We start from the raw sequence: 19607 nt of genomic DNA on the forward strand, positions 1-19607 counted from the left end.
GTAAAAAGCCTTCACTAGCTGCCTCCTCCCCCCTGCCACACAACAGGTTTGGGAAGCAAGCAGGCTGCTCTTCAAGGGCAGAAAACTCCTTTTCCCTCCCCTGCTTGACTCAGTACAAAGAGAGAGGCAAGAAATCTCAAACCGATCAGGCCAGGCTCAGAGGACCACTTTCACCCTGACAGATAAGCCATCATATTTTAAGAGATAACAAGGAAAAAGAGCTTTGATTTCCAACAACAGGGTAAGCTGCAACATGAGCATGTGTTCCTAGACCAGTGGTCAGAGAAGTCTCAGAAGATGTTTTCTCATTTCTACCTTGCTGACTGCTTGCCAGCAAGGCTGTCCAAGAAACATCAGAGAAAAATAAAATTCTTATAGTCCTCCTCACCTACTACTGACTGCACTGAGCTTCCCACAGTTTAGGCATCAAGTCAAGCCCATATGAAAAGAAACTGGCCTCGAAATAGGTGAAATTCGGTTCAACATCTTCCACGGATGTGTGGTTTGATTCCAATATAACTAGAAATTGGTTAGTCCTCTGTGCAAGACAGTTTTAAAAATATGTCCTTTTTGGTAATTAGAAAAATCCAAGTTCTTACAACAGGCAGCTCCAGCAACTGCCACACACCCCAAACCAAATGTATTCACAGCATTGTACGGATCAGAATTTGCCTTTACTGGGCTTTTATTATTGTTCTGGGAGAGCTAACTCTCACTCAGACTTACGGGTGAGAGTTGGCTGGCTGGGGAAATGCCATAAAGTCATCTTATCTTTTGAAGAATAGTGGGTCTCTGGCAGCTATATATGCTTTCTGCTAGAATATAAAACTATTCTCAGAAGCGTAATGAATGGCCCTGTCATTACAGCCCACGAGGCCCAGACAGAAAGAGACGGTAGACTCCAGTTTCTCTGTGCTGTAATTACGCTCCCCACAGACAAAGCTGCCATGAGAACAAACGCTGCTGCTGCAGCTCCAGAGCCCATCGACCCAAGGCACCGGGCAGGGGAAGGGCCAGGCTCCAGTTCCCACCTCATCAAGTGGGATGATGTATATTATTTATATATATGTGTGTGCATATATTTAAATTATGGCCTTTAGAAGTAATAAAGATGGATTAAACAATTCATTCTCTGTTCTCCTTAAAGCTAATTAGAAGCTTTCTGCTGAAGCTGGCGAGCTTTGGAGTGTGCGCTATGAACTTCATGAGTGACGCAGAAACGCTCACGCTCCCTTTGCTGAATTCCCAGAGCCATTCCCATCCAAGGACTACCCACACTGAACACCTCAGACAGAGAATCCTACCGGATCTTCCCCGAGCAGCAGGATGGCTCAGCCAAGCCGGCTCACCCAGCGCCTCCCAGAGAACAGAAGAGCATGGTAATCAGGTTGTGCTAATTGGAAAACTCAGTAACACCCAACACGGGTGAGGAGGAGACTGCGCACAGGAGAAAGACTGACAGAGAAAGCAAGCAGAGATGTGGCAACGGAGCTTCATCTCACAAAACCATCTCCTCATACCTCAGAGTTTATCTTACAAATGTTAATCAGATACTGTCACTGCCACCAGCACTATGTGTCTTACCATAAAATCCTTTGGGAGTCCTGCAGTGGGAACAGAACCCAGCACTCTGCTCTCCACTTCTAACTACAAACTAATTTTTTTTAATTTCACTACCCTCAATAAAGCATGTAACTTTTCCATTCTTTCCTAGCACACTGCCAGTCTAAAATGTAATCAACAAACAATACTAGCACTGCCATTTTATTATATACAAATTAAGGATTATGATTTAATATTAATTTGGCATTTTAAAAAGCCATTAGCTCTAACTTTCTTATTTTGATATAAGAAACAGAAACGATTCCCTTCCAGAGGATGTCTGTCTTCAGTCTAATTCATCCAGATGTTAAACATAATTGTGCCTGCCCTTGGGCTGAGGGAGACAGTAATGTAATATCCAGTTACTGCAGAACATTCCACTGGAATAAGAGAAAAACACCAAATATATATAAGGCATTAATATATTAGACTGGCCCATTCCTTTGGCAAGCATTGCATTCCGGTATTTTCCCATCTTTCATTTGGACAGAATTCATAAGCATTTATACTTAATCTCACTAAACATTATTAACATTGGTTTCCTTAACAAACAATGAGAAACTGTATCAGTAGTTAAAAATAATCTGGAAATATCCACCAGTTACATCAGTAGAGGTTTAATGGTGGGGTGCAGGTTGCTCGGAATCACGGGCAGAAATTAAACACCTGGTCTGCAACAGCATTCAGACACGCTGCAAAACTGACAGATGTCGGGGGAAAAAGACTGGGGAAAGCATAAACTTATTTCCTTCTGGGAAAAGGCAGAGCCTAGAGCAATAATGAGAGACCTGACCAAAGCAGCTAACGCCAGGACAGTTATCCCACCCCTGGCAGCGGGTGAGTAGTTCGGCGAGGAGGGGAAGTTCTGCTCAGGGGATGCCCCGAGAGGCCAAGTGCTGCCCTGTCTGTAACACTTCACACCAGTTAGTCCCTGACCAAACAGAAAGGTGGGAGGTTTTTCAGATACCTCTTTCTACATTTAATCTGTTCTGCAGAAAATTCCCCTTCAAGTTCCCAAACTGGCCATCCTCAACCTGCATTTCAGCATCAGCCTCGCCCCTTAAATGCTGCCTGTGGGGGAGGATCATCACGTGCATTTGTACCAGGGTCAACTATTTTCTGGGTTAAAATGTCTGACTGCCAGACCTCTTACCTCCTCTATTTAACATGGACCTGGATTTTCTTAATTCTGCAAACAAATGCATAATCTGCAGGCCCAAGGGTAGGGCAGAGCTCCTGTGTCTGTGTCAGACTGACTGGCACAGCAGAGCTGACACACCAGACTGTCCGTGTCCACCACAGGTGTCAGATCGGTCCCTTACACACTAATGATTTCAGCAGTTTAAAGATAAATTTGTTGGTGTGAATTCAGTTCTGCCCTTGTTCAGTTATTTGGTTACATTCACGCATTTCCCTATGAAAAAGGTAATTTTTCACACGCAGAGACACAGAGGATAAGCCCTGAAGTCTGGACAGCCTTCTGTAATCACACGTGCCTGCAGCTGCCTGCAACCCTGGGTTAAACATTTCAAAATGTGCTTTTAATATTTTCCAAGATACATCCTGCTCCTTCATCTGTTTTCCTGCTGACTGTTACAGAAGGGTGCCTCCGGAGGGGAGCTGATGGACTTTGGCAGCAGATGCTCTGCAAGAAACCTGAGAGCAGAGTTAGTCCTTGGTGGGGAGAAGGGATCGATAGAAAACACATTGCTTTGACACTTCATTTTCCAACATCACACTTTCCTCTCCTGCCACCTCCACTAGCTCATGGATGTGCACTCGCAAGAGGTCTCTCATCCTGTGACCAGCAGCTCAGCAGGGCTGGGGGCTGAGCACACCTTCGGCCTCTGGTTTTGCAGGGACCTCTCAAACCACCCCAAACTGCTGCCCACGGGCACGGCCGGGTGCATCGGGAACCACTCAAACCACGGAACATCAAACCCGTGCTCAGGGCTTCACTGAGCCTCCCTCCCTCCCCAGACACACGCATTTACCCAGAGATTAAGGAGCAGTTACTCAGACCACAGATCAGCACAGAATCACAGTTCCTACCAGATTTACAGCAAACATTTACAAGCAACACCGAGTAACCAGAACGTTATTTTCATTCTTTACTTGCATAAAGCAAGTGTCCAGGTAGGCATCACAGCAACTGCTGAATTACAGTGAGACAATCTAGACCAGATACAGCCATCTAAAACACCACCCCCCCCACCCCGAGCTGATGTTTGGCTTAGTGACCTCTGAGATCCGAACACACGTTCGCAGTAAGCGTAGCTGGCTCAGATTTTCTACCTCCAATTTTCTCTTTAGAAAACAAAAGCCAGTGCCTCAGATCCCCATTCCAGCTACGTCCACCAAGGATCTGAAAGACAGAGGAGAAGCAACTGTAAACATCAGCATCTGAAGCGTCCTCAGTGCAGCTCATACCACATCAGAGGCGATCGGCCCCGCTCTCACCTGGCCTGCTGCACCACCACCCCCTCGGAGGCCGCGGGAGCTCCACGCACAGCACGGGCTTTAGAGATGCACAAGGGACTTGCACATACAACCCCTCTGCCTCGCCACTGGAAACCGCCCTTTGGTTTACGAGATTCCGTCGTGCGCAGCGTTACAGTGGCAGTGGAAGGGGAAGGAGAGCAAACAGCGGGCTCGGCTATTTCATTATCTCACCAGTCAATTATTAACAACGGTGCTTTTTCTGCCCGAGCTGTTGGGCAGTGGCCTCGAATCCTGCATGGGCACAACTGAAAAACTCCCTGAAGATGCTGCCAAGGCCCGAGCGGAAAGAGCGGGTGAGGCCCTCGCCCCCCCAGCCCCCTCCCCTCCAATGCATCCTGCCAGGACAGCCTCCCAAGAGCACCCTTCACCCCCCCCCCCAGCCTCCCAAGAGCACCCTTCACCCCCCCCCCCAGCCTCCCAAGAGCACCCTTCACCCCCCCCCCCCCAGCCTCCCAAGAGCACCCTTCACCCCCCCCCCCCAGCCTCCCAAGAGCACCCTTCACCCCCCCCCCAGCCTCCCAAGAGCACCCTTCACCCCCCCCCCAGCCTCCCAAGAGCACCCTTCACCCCCCCCCCAGCCTCCCAAGAGCACCCTTCACCCCCCCCCCCAGCCTCCCAAGAGCACCCTTCACCCCCCCCCCAGCCTCCCAAGAGCACCCTTCACCCCCCCCCCAGCCTCCCAAGAGCACCCTTCACCCCCCCCCAGCCTCCCAAGAGCACCCTTCACCCCCCCCCCAGCCTCCCAAGAGCACCCTTCACCCCCCCCCCAGCCTCCCAAGAGCACCCTTCACCCCCCCCCCCAGCCTCCCAAGAGCACCCTTCACCCCCCCCCCAGCCTCCCAAGAGCACCCTTCACCCCCCCCCCAGCCTCCCAAGAGCACCCTTCACCCCCCCCCCAGCCTCCCAAGAGCACCCTTCACCCCCCCCCCAGCCTCCCAAGAGCACCCTTCACCCCCCCCACAGCCTCCCAAGAGCACCCTTCACCCCCCCCCACAGCCTCCCAAGAGCACCCTTCACCCCCCCCCACAGCCTCCCAAGAGCACCCTTCACCCCCCCCCACAGCCTCCCAAGAGCACCCTTCACCCCCCCCCACAGCCTCCCAAGAGCACCCTTCACCCCCCACCTCATCCCCCGGGGTCCCCAGCCCCGGGCAGCACCGCACTGGCTGAGAGCCCTTGCTTGGGGCAGCTCAGAAGCACTACTAGACCAAAAAAAAAACCTAAACCCAACTGAAAGTGGTTAGATTGAATCCAAAAAAGTAGTTGAATTGGATTTTCTTAAAAAATCTGTGTACTACTTGCAGAAGGGGAGAGAAAGAGGGTTCTGCCATTAAAGCTTGTACAGCTCAAGGAAAAAAAAGAAGTTATGTTTTTATATGCTGCAGGTTTTTTGATGCAATTTTTTTCTTCCTAAAGTGTTTTGTTCATAAAACAGCCCAGAAGGCACACAGACTGAGACTTTCACCTATTTTGTGTGACTCTGAATCAACTCAAGCCTCTGCTAGAAATTCCTTCCTACCTCCAAATATATGTGCTGGAGCCCAATACTACCATTTTATAACATCCTTATCTGGTGAGGTGAATTCCCGCTTGTTTCCAGCTGGTCCTAAAAAATAAGCCGATTTTATGCCACTATTTCCCCCCCCCCCCCCTCAAACTAAGCTGCCAGCTGGATACCATGCTGGAAACAGCTCTCCGATTTGTTCTTATGTATTGGCTCTCAAGGGAAAACTGAGGATTCCTTCCACATTTCCTACAAAAATAATCCGCTCGCTTGTGGCTACATTCAGTTTTTACATGGTGGCAAGGAGTGGACTGTTCTCCAGTGGGACACAGATCCAGCCTTTGGTTTTTGCCTGGACTCTCCACACTCTCCAGCCGGGTGGTGCCGAAGCCACCACAGAGAGTTCAGAATCCAGCCCTGGTTTATGGAACAGCAGAAGCAGCAGAGGACAGGGATCATTTTCTTGGGAAAAACCTCAACACCACATCTCCTGTGCGTGAGTAGAACACAGGAGCCCCATGTTTGAGGTTTTCCTGTGAGCAACCATCCAGGCTCCTCTCCAAGACCCTGTACACAAACAGGCCATCCCTAAACCTGATTTTTTTTTCCACCAGTGCATAATGTGATCAGTAAGTCCCAGAGTAAGGAGAAGGGCTCCTGGGAAGTTACTCAGTAACTAAACAGTGTTTAGTCATTGCATTAAATCCTGTTTTCACAAAGCAGTGCCTTGGTATCTGATCAAATCAAGTGTTCTGCAGCAGGAGGCGAGGGACCATTTCCAATAGTCCGAGGAATTAGAAATAAAAAAAAAATAAATCTTGCCTTGCATGATGCCAGCTTGGAAGGAAAAAGACAAAGCTGAGCAACTCCTCCTGCCATATCATGACCAAAGCTCTTGTTCGGGGCCAGAGCTGGTGACGCTGGTCGTGTCTTCTCTGCACAGGAGGGTTTGGGGCATTTCTTTTGTATAAGTTTTGTGCAGATGTGTCAGAGATGACTGATTTGTGATTTGCCACAGATCTTCGTAAAGTTTGGCCCTTATATTAGGAGGACTTTTTTAAAAAAAAAACATTTGAACACAACAAAATGGAGATAATGTCCAGACTTTTCCAGACACAGCACAGCACCCAACTTTTGTCTCCTGATCGCTCTGGATGAGAACTGTACAGACATCGAACTTCAAGGACCTTCAAATGAAGTGTCTCATAGCTAAATTGGGGATAAACAACACTCCTTTTGCCACGCTGTTGTCAGAATAAATCCATTAAAAACTGTGAGATTCTCAGAAACAAATCCAACCTCCCTCCCAACCTGAGGGTGCTGAAAGCTTCTGCAGGGTGGAAAGTGTCAGCAACAGCTCAGAGCAAATCACTTGAAACTTTGCAAAACAGTGCAAAGCCTCAGGCACACAGCCCTGTCTGCGCTGTACCATGTAACCCGGAGCTCTAAACCAGCAGAAGTTCCACTGGTAACGTGCAGTAATACAGCACTGTGCACACAATAATAGCATTCACCAATTACAAAGTTATTTCAAAGTATAAATCACATGCCTCCAAACGCTCCTTCTAAATTATAAACCGGCTGCCTTGTAAAGAAGTCATTAAATATTATATATGGTCTGCAGCTCTAACGATTTGTATCTCACAATGGCAAATTGTTCCGAGGCCAGATTCAGCTCGTTACGATCGGGACGGACGGTGCTGCCACCCTCGCCAGCTGGAACCACAGGCCTGCAAAACTCCGAGCAGGGCCAACGGGGAGCAGGGCTGCAGCACCTTTAGGGCCCCAACTGTCACAGTAAATCCGTGTTTTACAAGTATTAGCAATTAAACTTCCCCACTGCCTTCACGGGAAGCGCTGTAGATTTGGGGTGAATAACCGCCCATTGCTGTATCTGCAGATTCAGTGATGGACCAGCACAGCTGCTCAGGAGGGAGAGCAAGGACAACGCACTCCTGCCCTGCCATAAACGCAGCAATACATTTAATGATTCATCACAGTTGAATGAGATGTGATGGAGAGACCCCAAAAGAGAGAATTTACAGCTGCTCTTCGCAATTAAAACCACCATAATACGTTAGAATCAGAGAATACAATAGAAACAAGGCAGAAACCTTAGTCTCGTGTCAGCCACAAGCACACCAGCCGTTCATTCATCACCACCAGGAAATAACTAAGATATTCTCAGGACATCTACAAGTCATGAAAAAGCATGCTTAGGATTGTTATCTATAAACTTACATGGTAACAATAACAAACAGGGCCAAGAGCAAAAACAATCAAAGGATTTTGTAAAAACAACAGAGCTGAGGTTCATTTTATCTGCACTCGGGTTCCTAAATGTTTAGAATGTTTACATTACGGTTTCAAACTCCGCTTCACAACCAGAAATATTGATATTCATGGTTCATTTGTTAGTTTTGAGACCTAAGACTTTCAGGGAATCCTTGAATTTTTACAGCTAACGCTTTCAGAGATGCATAAAATCTCATAATAATTCATGGTAAAGACGTCACTAGTTGCCATCAGTATGTTTCTGAACACTACTACAGTCACTGCACAAAACTGCTTGAAAGTAGAAAAGCAGTAAAACGGATTACAGCCAAAACTTGCCTCTTAATGCTGCTTTACAGATCTTCTAGATGCTCTAGATAAAACGCAGAAAACATCAGTGACCAACACCACCAAGGGAGACGCCTGCTCACCCTTCACCAGCACGTTTTAGCACGAGCCGTACAGTACCAACATCACAAAACCAGTTACAGACCGCAGGGGTATCAGAGAAATACGACTTCAAAATAATTTCTCACGGCTGTGACAGCCTTCTTTTGTACAGCCCCAAACACACCAAACGGGTCACTGGTTTCTAAGGCGAGCCCCTCAGGGCAGCAGGATGAAGTGAAAACCAGAGCTCCACGGTGGCACCTCGGCTGTCTCACGCGGGAGAGGAGCCCTGGGCAGGGCTGGGGGGAGCCCCCCTCAACCCACAGCACTGCTCCCTGCGCATCCGCCTCCCCAGCCCTTTTTACTAGGTGTTGGAAAGTGAAATCCAAAGGGGGAAGCAATTCAAACAGCAAATGCTACCCATAAAACCCCCCCACTGCCCAGGGGGCTATTACCTTGCGGTGTTATTTTCATTACTTGGCATCAGCTGGGATACAGATGGCTGCTCAGAGTTACTGGCTGCAAAAACTAGGTCAACAATGGCACAGATAGAAAGTAAAAATAAAAATCCTGGGTTTTACCCACCAAAACCATCCAAGTAACAACAGCCTAATAGACAAAATAATACCCCTGAGAGATCTCATCAATCCCAGACTCCACAGATGTGGCTGCCCTACCTAGTAACCAAACTAGCTAGCAGGACAGAGGACTGAGGGTTATTAGAGACACATATTCATTATTTTTTCAGTAGAATCCAATAATTCCCACAGAAGTTAATCCTTCCGCATGACATTACAGCAAACATAATCAGTATTTTTTAGCATTTTCTATTATTTAGTTGCTTGGTAATACGTAACGGAAAAAAAAAAGTAACACAAAGCCGCTACTATTGTTCTAGTCATACCGATGTACCATGGATCAAAGACAGGTCCCAGTGTTCCTTCAGCCCCTCATTCGATACAAAACGTTCCACAGCCAAAGCAACCTACAGAAGTTTCCTTTGCTCATGCTCCTTTTAAGGCCAGTTTCCCAATTCACATCAGTATCAGCTGCTGCAGCGTGGGGCAGAGAGGCAGCTGTGCGCTGGGGAAAGCGCAGCTGCCAAGAATTACCTGAAATTGGTGCTGCTGCCAAACAGCACAGCCGTGTGAATCCTCACCGGGGGTTTTGACTAAAGTCACAGGTTTTGTCCCTGGAAAATATATATAACGGTAGATCTTGCGGTGAGAACAATCAAATCACATCTGAAAGTCTCGTTGGAAAAATAAAATAATATTTAGCTGAACAAGGTTCCCAAGTGAAACCATGTTGTAAGCACATTTAAATGCTATTCCACCAGCGTCTGAGCTCTTTGAAGCCCTAGAAAAATCTTTAGAGAACACCATACACTGTATCACACAACACTGGGACATTTTAGGGTCTGAATAACTGGGGAGTGGTTTTCATTGTACTGTTTAATATAGTTTCTCAAAGCAGCTGAACTTCATTTTGCATGGCTCATAGATTACCAGTGATCCCTGGGCCTCCAAGAGGAATCTGCTCAAATGCAGCTGAGTCGAAGGGGAGAGATTGCCTTCACCCCTTCTCTTCCCATTTCTCTTTCCTATCCCCGACACTGGACTTGCTGCAGCTCCAGTACTTGTTGGACTCTGCTGAGTTGATTCAGTTTGCTAATCTGGCAGAAGCTGTTCAGGCTTTTCATTCCGTTTTCTGCTGGTTTACTGAGCTGGAAAAGTTCACAGAGGAATCGGGTGAATGGTGAGGCGATGGCAGGGGAGGGGAGAGGAGAGGAGAGGACACGCTGCCGGGCGGGACGGCCGCCTCTCAGCAGCTCTGAGCCATGGAACACAGGAATTCACCCCAAATCACTGCATGCTCCCAGCAGCAGGGCTGTGCCCAGCTTCCTCCGATATAAAATGGAGTCTGGGTGCAAACCACAAAAAGCATTAGGGCTTGTCCCTCCAATCCCCGACCACCTGAGGTAATGGCAGAGGGTGGGCCCTCGGTGGTGCGGTACCCGAGATACCAGTGGGTGTCCAGCACACAGAGGCTCACCAGAAATCCACTTGGATTCTGATATTGATTCCACTTAAATCAATGCCAAAACTCTTTCTTGATATTGCCTAAATGAAAGGCCATTCAAAAAGAAAAAAGAGAATTAGGGCATTCTATTTCAGCAACCTGTCACTTGTCAGAAGTGGGACACTTTCCTTTTTCACAGGTAACTATAAACCTAGAATTTAAATGAGGCTTGTCGCTACATTTTAAAAAAATCTATTCAGGAGCCACACTTGTATCTAAGTATTAAAGAGCAGTGCAGGATGCTAACAAACAACTCCCAAGGAAATCGTGATCTATTTGTTTAAGTGTTGTAAAGCGTGAGAGAAGAAAGAAGAGAGGGACATTATGGTTCCCCCAGGACAAGGGCCCGGCTGAAGAGCAGAAATGCCAGCTGCTGCCTTCCTTTGTCAGCAGGTATGTGCTCCTCTCTTTCTGCACTTAGAAAAATAAATAAATAACGAGGGCTTCTGGTGGTATGTCGATCCAGTTACACGGCAAAGCGGCGGCAGGCTCTCTGCTTTCCCTCACAACACTCGAGTACAATGGTGGCTTTGTTACAGGGAGGCTAAATAAATAATGTCACCATTAGATGTCATAAAGAAAAGGAGCATTATGTGATTGAGTGCCAGATACAGAGCGGGGCAGCTCTGCCGTGCTCCCCGATAAACCACCGTGCAGCAAAGGGAGCTGCAGGCTCTGCCAGCGGCTTGGTCCAGCACTGCGAGGGATTTTTAAGGTAAAAATTACACAAGGTCAACAGAGATACAGAACATGAAGGTCTGGGCATTAAGTGCAGTTCAGCTCAGAATAGCGACCGGTAACAGGTATTTCTTTCTCACAGGCTTTTGTTTACTGCAGTGAAGCGTATAAATGTATTAAACCAGCAGGATCTGAACTGATGTTTCGTGAACACGGCTTCTGGAAAAAAAAAAATCAGTCTGTCTCACAACGCAACTTGAGCACACGTATTTTCACAACTAAAAGCAATATTATTCTAATAGTCAAACACTAAATAAGAGTTTCAGAGGTCTCTGAGCAAAGCCAGCTCCTTAATCAGAGCTCCACATTTGGGAAGCATTCATCTGGCCAGCAGTCCGGAAACACCCGTTAACCGCTGAAATTCTGGAGTCTCCCTGAACTTCAGAAAGCACTGGGGTGACTGTATAATATACAAAATCATTTTACATTTATGAATAATATTTTAGAAAGCATACATTTTCTTTTCTATGAATCTTTTCAGCTGATAAGAACCTCATCTGCAAGCTGTGCACAACAGAAATTCCACAACAGCTTTTGTGAGAGTTTTCACTTATGGACGAAACAAATTTCAAGATGTTTTTCATGTGCTGAAGTTGTCAGAAGTTATTAAGAGAAAACAGGAAGCACAGAAGGTATCTGTTCTGTAAATTCCTGTAAGTGGATATGCTACAACTGATCTCAGCTTTTTAAATTTTATATGTTAAAAGAAACAATTTTCCTAAATACCCAACAGGAAATTCTGTTAGTCTCATCTAATGACTGACAAAACCCACTAACCTGGAAAGGGTTTTTTTTTATTTATTTAATATGAGCAAATCCTTCTTGTTTTACCAGTCTGTTTTATACAATTTAGGCAAAATTACTTGATATACATATGTATGGATATAAAGGTGCTTTGAACTCAACCCCTCCCAGCTGCAGAGCTGACAGAAGCTATTCAGCACACAGATTTGGGGCCACACAGAGATTCAGCCATATTATTCATGCAATAAGTTAATGGCAAAAGTGGAAAGAGAACCAGTCTACTCTCCAAGTCCCTGCTCCAGCACCTAGACCACACTCCTGTGTTAAATAATCATGCAACAGGTAAGCTCTGTGGGTGGGTTTTCAGAGGTCAGTTCGGGTTACGGGCTCAGATCCTTCAGCCCAAGAGAAGGTGCACAAGCTCATGTTCCATCAGTGTGTCAGAAGAGGTTCTGCTGACCCTTCTGAAACGCCACCCAAGACCCTTTGGAAATACCACAGAAGCAGTTCTAAAACCCCTGCCACTTACCATGGGCCTTCATAGGGATTTGTCTCCTCTACATTAGTGCGTGAGATCTGCTGTGGGGAAATGGAGAGCAGCGGGTGCAAGAGGAAGGGCAGGGAAGGACCGACATCCTGGAGTTGCTCTCGCTGTGTAATTCTGAGCTCGGTTATGGTTCTGCATCTGTCCGAGACGTGGGGCTCCTCAGCCCTCGCTGGAAAATGCCACATGGCAGAAACAGGAGCTGAGCTTCCCAAGGAACAGATGCTGCTTACAGAGAAAGTCACACTCCCCAGTTAAGCAACTTATTTCAGCCAAGGATTTGCAGAGAATTCTCATGAGATTGGGACTAGAAACTCAAAATTTCACACTGGCAGAAGCATCAGAGATGTGACCCCTGTCAGCCGAGATCTGCCAGGAACAGCTTTCAGGCACTGTCCCATCACAGATATTTTCAGTTTGACAACTGAATTAGTTAAGTAAGAATTGATTCAGTTCATATCAAAATCACTTTTTCAGCTTAAAAGTACAAGCTTTGGTTTTGTGCCAAATAAAACATTTCCATCCAAAATTAAACATTTTATTTCAAGGTGTTCAGGACGTGCAAAACCATCAGAGAGCCCCCACATTGTGGATGCGGTCAGCAGAGTAACTGAACCACCTGTAACCTGGCAAGAGCTGCCAAATACACCCAAAATCAGGACACTTTCTGGGGTGGTTAACTCCTACTGAGGTCTGGAGGGAGCTAAAGCAGCAGACCCTGGGAGGACAGCACTCGGACCACTACAATCTTACGATTAAATTGTCTTAGAGCTTCTTCTACAAACGGTCTTCAGCAGCAGGGATGGGTGAAGGAACAAGAGGGAGGCAGGGACAGGTGCAAACCACACACATGCCATAAGCAGAAAGCCCACACTATGCCTGGATTAAACAAAAATACAAATCGTATGAGCTCATCCGATCTCAAGCTGGAAGGACCCTTGAACGTATAAATCCCTCAGCAATGCGGACTAGCTGCGCGCGGCCACATGTCGTGGGGAAGCAGCACAGAGGACCCGCTTCCAGCCTCCACGAAACAAACATTCCTGACACGAGCCAAGCTGCTGCTGCGTGGGGGTCACAGGCAGCCTTTGGGGGAGCAGAGAATTCCAGCTCTGCGAGATCCTGGGGCATCACATCGCTGCAGTTCTGGGCACCACATTCTAGGTCTTATGTAAGTGTCCTAAATCAGACCTCGTGGTACTGGGAACATCGTTCCCTCAGAAGGACTAACTGGGTGAGGAGCTGAACGGGGCATAATTTTCAATAATTTTGGATAATTTTGATAGCATCAGTAGCGTACAAGCAGGATGACACTGCTGGGATTTCTCCAATATAGGAGATGAAGTCAAGTCATTCCTGAGTCTTCTCCAAATGGTCCGGTAAAAAGGGCTTGTGATATTTTAGATAGCAGAAAATTCAGCGTAAGCAATAAATACGCAACATGATGTGACCATTTCAAAGACGGAACAGCAAAAACCCAGAGATCAGCTTTACAATGATTAGTCACAGAAGCACAACAAACCCTTGGGCCAAAGCTTTACATTTTACAACCAGAACTCCGCTCAGAGAGTGTGTTTACTATCTAAACCCTTTGTTTTACAACTCATGGGAAGTTTGCTGACAATTTAAAAATAAATATTTGTAATTTGATATTAGTAACTTTTTTCAGAAAAAAAAAACCCTTGCTGATTTACATTTATGACCATAAAAAAATAATTAACAAGAAACATTTGCTGCAAACCAAGATGGAAATTTTACCAGATGCAGGCTCAGTGGAGAGCTCAATGCATAATTACTCCTGGACAGATGAACAGCAAAAAGATATTATTATCAAATTCTGATCATACCCCTTCCCTGTTCTTAGAGCTAGAAGCCTGTATGGTACCAGGGACAGGTGCAGAAAAGTCTGTGATCCAAGAAATAATCTTATATAGCTCCACATGCATGGCATACTGCACCAAGAATAAACTCCCAAAGAGGAGAGATGTCAGATGACGGAAAATAGACGGGTTTGTGTATTCCAGAAAGATCCTACATGTATCAGCATTGCTTCATGTTTCCTGCTATAGGTACCTCTGACAAACATTTATCCATTTGATTGGAATATTCCAGCCGGAGATATGGGGTTTGGGTGTTCTTGTTTTAAATTGTCAGATGAAGGGTTCCAGCTGTTTGAGTCTCAGCATAATAAATTGTCTTCTCAAGGTTAAAAAACATTCTGACAATCTTTTATGAAACAGTAGAACTTCAGAATTCAGACTAAAAATCTGGCAAGGAACTGCTATCGCATCAAGTACTTGGTTTTGATTTACCTGTGAAATCCAAGTAATCTAAATTTGGGACTGAACTTAAATCCCTGAGCAACCACTCTGCATCACTTCAGTAGAGACTCGATGTATTAAAGTTTCCATGCAGTCAATCCACAGCTTACAAGGCTATTCTTGGAATTTCTTTTGGAAGCCCAGCATCACCCACAGCTAGTGAAACCAGAGCACCTCAGCTGCGCTCTCATGGCTGTGCTGCCTGGATCACACTCAGGTGGAGCAAAGGAATCGCCAGATTCAGAGAAGAGTTAAAATCAGATGGAAAACAGTAGAGTAAAAGTGTGTGGAGGTTGGGCTGTAGGCCAGAGGGAAAATGATGGACAAGGCTGTCCTAGCAAGGAGGCTTGAAAGGGGAACCAATAAAGGCAATTAATCAGGGGGGCACCAAAAAAACCCCCAAACCTCTGATTTGGAAGAGGATGAAGAGGAAGACAAAGATCAGATGGGAAACCAGGGGAATCAGTACCTGTTTCAACAGAGACTGCACTTGGAAGTAAGAGTGACAAGGAAGAGCTGACACCCAGGCAGGCAGACTCTGTAAGAGCCAGCAGAACTGGGGCTGTTCGGGCAAAAAGAGAAAGGGGCAACACCTCAAAGCCCAAAGATAAGAAAAAAAACCCAAACTAATAAAAACAAGGGAATATTAAGTATTTTTGACTCAGTGAGAAGGAAAAGCATTCTTGCTAAGTAGGCTAGAGTCTTTGTTCGAAAAGCCAGAAACAAGCTCGTCATTCTGGTCATTAATTAAAACCACCACCACCACAGTGTAAGAACTCAGGCTGGAACAGGAAAAGTACAGCCTAGAAAGTGGAATAAATTACAGGTCCTCAGATTCTCCAAGTCTGATGGACTTCACTCCAGAATACCTAAAGGCCTCGTTAAAGCAGCCTCAGGACTGTTTATGGCTGAGAGCTGATGGTCACATCACAGAAGACAGGAAAAAAGGCAAATAAAATGCTTGTCAAAAGGGGATGAGCTGGAAAAAGATTGAGAGAAAGGAGAGAGAAAGCATCTGCTTGGCTTAACTTTGATTTGACCTTGTCTATTGTTGACGAGTCCACGTTTTTAAGCAGTCTGTTAACTTACAGTTGCTTATGACCAGTTCATTTGATTATTTACATTCATTCACTTTGCACATTTTCTGTACTTCACTGTATGAAGATCTTCCAAGCTCAAACACTTCATATATTCCTATATGGTAGCTGGAAAATATTAATTCTGGGAGCACCTTCTGTCATCCCTCATTACTCTGAGAGTGCTTCCAGTGTCAGGTGTGAGAAGTGGGGACAGCAGAAGGCTGACAGTGGATCCCCAAGCTCGCTCAGCCAGCACACAGGTCACAGAATCATCTCAGTTGGAAAAGCCCTTGGAGATCCTCCAGCCCAACCACGAACCTCACACGGACCGTTCCCAACTCCCCCACATCCCTCAGGTCACTTCAGCAGGCACGAGGCACAAGCAGCCCATCTCACACCGCACTAACCACTGTTTTGCCAAGAAGGCAGGCAAGGCTTGTACTTACAGCATGATACGTCTCTGTGAGAGCAAGTACAGGCACTGTGTCAATTTGCATGTGAAAAAATAATAAATCTCATTCTGATCTGTGATGATGACAATCTGGTTTATTATCTGAAGCCAGAGGTCTAAGGCAGCAATCTTCATTTACACTTGGGGACTGGCACAGAGTCAGCCCTGCCACGACTGGAAGCTCCTGGACATTCCAGTATGTTGAGGACACAAACTTCAGACATTTAAGTTACTAAAAAAAATAAAATAAAATAAAAATCAAAGCATGTGCATTTTTCAGAGACTTATTAATTGGCTAGACTTGGCAAGATTTTCAGAAGGAACAACAAAAAGCACATCCCTGATGCAAATACATGCAAAACAAAACTTAGTTCCCTTCTCCAAAGCGTGGGAAACAAAGTTGTTCAGTGACAGGTCAGGAGTACTAAAAAAAGCCAAGATCTTGGTTTTTTCCCCCCTAAGTTTCTTCTTAGAAATATAGGATTCATTTTGTCCCTGTTTCCCAAAATTTCTGGGCAAAGGAACCCACCTGAATGCAAATACCCAGATGAAAAACTCTGGCAAAAGTCAGAATGGGGAAACGAGTGTGCTACAACTGGAAGTACAGGACACGCGGCAGCAGGGACAGCCACAGCCCGTCACCCCGCAGGGCACACGGCCACCCCGACCCCGAGCTCGCCAGCCCAGGCCCTCTCCAGCCACGGCCTGAAGAGTCTTTCTCTGGATGTGGTTCCAGTTCCCACAGTTGGCCCCGCGGACCCTGGCAGGGCTGAATAGCCCCGTCAGCAGGAATCTGGCCCTTTGCGTGTTTGGACTTGCACCTTAGCACTAAATAAGGCCAAACCAGAAGCAGCATCAGCATACAAAAACCCTCTCAGGCAAATTCATAAATAAATACATTTGCATATTCTCTCACCATTTGTAAATGGCTGCAAAGTCTTACGTGATTCCCTCCCCCACAGGCTTTAGAATCCCTTCCTTTCTGTCACCTCCCCTATTGATTCAACCTGGATTTCTGTTTTCTAAAGGCACGCTCAAATTGTTTTTCAGGTTTCAACTTCACTATTTTCTCATTAATTTTCACACTGAAGCGCAGACCATTTGGAGACGTTTCCTACTTTTTAAATCCATCACTTCACGATTATTTTGCAAAACACTGAACGCTCCAGAGTTAAGGTTGGAATTCTTTAGAATACGCTTCTTCATTGAAATACATTCAGTTTCTACCTGACACTGCTTCATTCTTGACATTAAATGCTGCTAAGGAGACCTTTCTTTCTGAGAGAAGAATCCTATTAACAGGTCTCTGCACAACAGGAAAAGAAGGGTCCAGGCAATTACTGCCCCTGTGATTTTTGCAGGAAATAATTATGTAGCTCAGGTCTTTAACAGAAAAGATTAAAAACCCTCCCGCTGAAGACAGAATAAATAAGCCACATTGTTACACATCAAAACTGTTTGAGTACTGTAATTCCACATATTCCAAACTATGAAAGAATGCTTTCCACCACTGAAATACCACCAGGTTAGATAAAAATCATTTTTAAAAACTCTTCTGTTCTCGGCAGACAAGAGCACGTTACCTGGCAGCGGGCCCGTGACGCCACGCACACGATTAGAAGGAAAATACCGAAAAACCACAACCCGAACCCCCTCGCCCGTCCCCGTCCCCCCCCGGAGCCGGGGCGGCCGCGCACCAGCGACACAAGCTCCGCGGTAACGCCAGCAGCCGCCGAGGGGCTCAGGGAGGTGCCGAGGGCTCCCCTGCTCCCCCCCAAACCCTCCTCCCCCCGCTCACACCCCCCCCCCCCCCCGCAGCCAGTCGCTCTCCAGGAATTCCCGGTCGTGCCTGGGACCCGGCTGGTCGCCGCCAGCATCCAGGTGGCTGGACCCCCCGTCCCCGAGCATCCCCCCTCCCCGTCCGCAGGCACAGGCGTACCTGGCCCCCGCCGCGCTGCCGGGGCATTTCTCCCAAGCTCGGACACGGACAAAACTCTCCCAAGTCGCGGCTGCCGCCGGAGCTACTTGTAGGCGGCGAAGGTGACGGGCAGGGCCCTGCCCAGGGGGAGGCACGGAGGTGGGGTCGGCATAAGGAACCCCCAAGCCTGCCCGCAGCGTTCCTGCGAGCTCCGTGCCCGGAGCGGGGGACACCCCGCCGCCCCGGGCAGGGGAAGGGCAGCCCGCAAGCCGTCGGGGTTTGGCTGCCGGGCACAGGAACGGCTCGTAGGACTGAGACGGAACCGGCCGTGTTGGAAAAAACCCCCATAAAATCATGGAGTCCAAACCGAACTCACAGCCACATACCAGGAGCGTGTCTGTGTATGAAGCGTGAGAACGGAGAGGCTGGAAAAAGAATGTAATTCTAGAATTTATTTTCGTGCAATTTGAAGAAGCTAAATTATATTTTAGGAGTTTTCTCACTAAGGGTCATATGAGGATTCACATCTTAACTGTATCTGGTAGTAGTGTAAAATAAACAAGACTCCAGCAAAATAAAAAACACAATTTCCCAACTCCTACCTTGTAGCCACAACTGAACCCTACGGCAGAGATGCTGCAGGAACAGTCAGAACTGTTATTTTCTTTAAGAGCAATAAAAACATTTCTGAAAAAAAGTCACATATACAGCAATTTACCTGCCCTGTGTGCTGTCTGGTGTGAGGTTTGAGGAAACAGCAGCAGGCTCTCCATTTTTCACCACTTTTATTCTTCAGGGCTTGCTTTGCTCTCCAGCTTGTAAACAAGAGCTTGCCAGGCAGGAAAATACACCAGGAAAGCTGAAAGAGATAATAAATAACAAGCTTAGCAAACTCCTCTTTCCCTACCATCACACCAAGGCAAGAGAAACAATATCCAGTATAATACCCCATTTTTCTATTTTTAAAAACAGCTTTTTCCAAATAGTTTTTTCCCTTCTGAAAAAGAGGGGAGGTAACTCCTGCAATCCTGCCTGTAAGAGAAGGAAAAAAAAAAGCAAACAAAAAGCCCAACTAAGCTCTACCTACTCATTTATATTTTTTCCCTGACTCTTTCTAGATACCTATAGCATCTAAAATGTACTCATACAACTTCATGTTATACCAAAACTAAGCTAACTCAAAGATGCTGTTAAGGTCATTACCTCTGACCTTCTCCCTTAACAAAGAGCACATACCAGCCTGCCCCACAACTTTCTACTGAGCAAGCAGCTGGGAAATGGGTCATTCAGCTCACACAGCAGGTGAAAACTATTCCCCCAACACAGGGAAAAAGGCCAAACGGCAAGGAGGAAAAGGTGAACCCCGCCCCTGATAGCAGCAGCTCTCAGACCGGATTAAATGGATTCTGAAGCGTGACCTGAAAGCCACGTTTTATGGGTGCAGGTATAGCACCTCCCT

At 46.6% G+C, this 19607-nt stretch overlaps 1 protein-coding gene across 6 annotated transcripts in view; it reads right to left on the reverse strand.

Moving 5' to 3' along the window:
- SHROOM1 (shroom family member 1) overlaps window positions 1-19001 on the reverse strand; it is a 39403-nt gene extending 20402 nt beyond the window's left edge. For 2 of the 6 annotated variants that reach the window (XM_074916305.1, XM_074916311.1), the window contains exon 1: window positions 18170-18257. The gene's annotated coding sequence lies outside the window, so the exon portion shown is untranslated. Of the gene's footprint in view, window positions 1-8726; window positions 8781-9779; window positions 9886-12364; window positions 12446-18169; window positions 18258-18866 lie in introns of those variants that run through there. The other 4 variants (XM_074916306.1, XM_074916307.1, XM_074916309.1 and 1 more) reach the window with 4 other exon arrangements.
- Window positions 19002-19607: the final 606 nt, after the last annotated feature.

This window comes from Athene noctua, chromosome 12 (genome assembly GCF_965140245.1).
Source record: "Athene noctua chromosome 12, bAthNoc1.hap1.1, whole genome shotgun sequence".
Classification (NCBI taxonomy): Eukaryota; Metazoa; Chordata; class Aves; order Strigiformes; family Strigidae; genus Athene; species Athene noctua.